This window comes from Monodon monoceros, unplaced genomic scaffold, assembly GCF_005190385.1.
Source record: "Monodon monoceros isolate NGI ecotype Baffin Bay Population unplaced genomic scaffold, NGI_Narwhal_1 Contig3263_ctg1, whole genome shotgun sequence".
NCBI lineage: Eukaryota > Metazoa > Chordata > Mammalia > Artiodactyla > Monodontidae > Monodon > Monodon monoceros.
The window spans coordinates 329,302-330,980 of record NW_021699185.1 but is presented as its reverse complement, the minus strand read 5'-3'; positions in this window follow the sequence as shown (position 1 = coordinate 330,980).

The following is a 1,679-nucleotide window of genomic DNA, read 5'->3' as shown; positions in this document are numbered from 1 at the left end:
TTTCTGGGAGTGGGAGCCAGGCATTTGTCTTTGTAAATGTGATTCCAATGTGCAGAAGGTGTTGAGAACCAGTGAATTTCGTGGGACTGGGCAGTAAAAGCTACCACTTCAACAATTAAGCCGGAAAGGAGAACAGAGGAAAAGTCAAGAGCCAGCTGAGAGAGAGAGTTGCTGGTGGAGAGATGGGACCATGATGGAGCACGGTGGTGAAGGCAAGGGGATCTGGAGCTGAGGTGCGGGTTGAGCCTTAGCGAGGAGTCTTTCTTAGTCTGAGAGGGAAGAATCCCCCAGGAGGTGTGAAGACACCCTGTGCTGAGCCCCACCTCCAGCCCTTCTGATTGAGTAGGTCTGCAGTGAGGCCCCCATATTTTGTCTTTCTAAAAAGTTCCCACGTGTTGCTGATGGCCCTGGGGGCCACACTTCAAGAATTATCAGAATATAGGGAAGGAAACTACGCAGACAGATTTTTGAGGGAGAGAGACATGATGGAATCCTTTCTGCTCTTGCCAGTGATATGAAGAGCTCCCTTTGAGATCCAAGAAGAGTTGCCCAAGCTTTGGTCACTGCATTTGTCAACACTGGAAGCACAATCCTTTAGAGTTATGGAGGAACTTAAAAAAATCAGATACTGGGGTCCCACCCTTCACCAGTGAATTGGAGTTCCTCAGGGTGGGATCCCTTCCTTGGAACTGTTAAAGCTCCCCAGGTGATTCTCACTGAGGAGGCATGGTTGAGAGGGTGGCAGGTGGATTAAATGGGGATCCTACCTTCCAAGTGGGAAGGTCTTAAATGGGATGAGTCTAAGAATCACCTTCCCGGGAGTGGAGCTCCGGAACAACTGTAGAGATGGATGCTCTGACTGAGAACCACTTTCAGAGGCCATCCCTCATTCAGGTACAAATGCCACCTCAAAAGACGGTGTCTCCTCCTACAGCTCCTGCTCTCCCTTTACTGACTCCTGCCAATTATTTTCCTTTTTGGCTGAAATTTCTACTTTTTGTTGGAAGTGGAAGAGGGAGTGAAGCTGCCAAGCGTCACTGGCAGAAGCGACATAAGTAAATGAGATAGGGAGCGGCAGAGGGATTGAGAGTGTGCGTGAGAGAGAGGGGAGAAAATGTGAGGCTTCCCAGAAAAGCAAACAATTCTCTGATGGGGGCGGCCAGGAGCCTAGCTGGAAGCTGTGGGTGAAACCCGCAAAGTGGAGAAGAGTTACGACTCCCACGTTCTGATCAGGATTTCAGCGCAGGGAGCTGTTTGGCGGAGACCATCTTTAGTATATTGAAAGCGCCTTAGTAACAGTCTACACATAACTGAATTTTAATAATGAAAATGTTAATGCCCACGTAAAACCCAGAGAAAAATGTGTGGAGCCTTTCGGCCGCAGGCATCTCTCCTTTTTATTCCTCTTCTCCCTTCTCTGGTGCTTCCTCCTCTTTTTCTCTGGTCTCCAATGGGTCCCCGCCCAGCCTCCCAGAGCGCAGTCTGCGCAGAGAGGGGGCGCCGCGCGGCAGGTGTTGGCAGCCGGCGCGCACCTGTCCCGCGAGCGCCCGGTGTCCAGCAGGGGGCGGACGGCGTCCGCTCCTCGCGCGGCCCCGCCCCTGGCCGGGAGGACCCCGCTGCGGCTCGGGGCGCGAGAGGCGCGGCCGGCCCGGCCCCCGCAGGGCTCAAAGGCGGCGGCG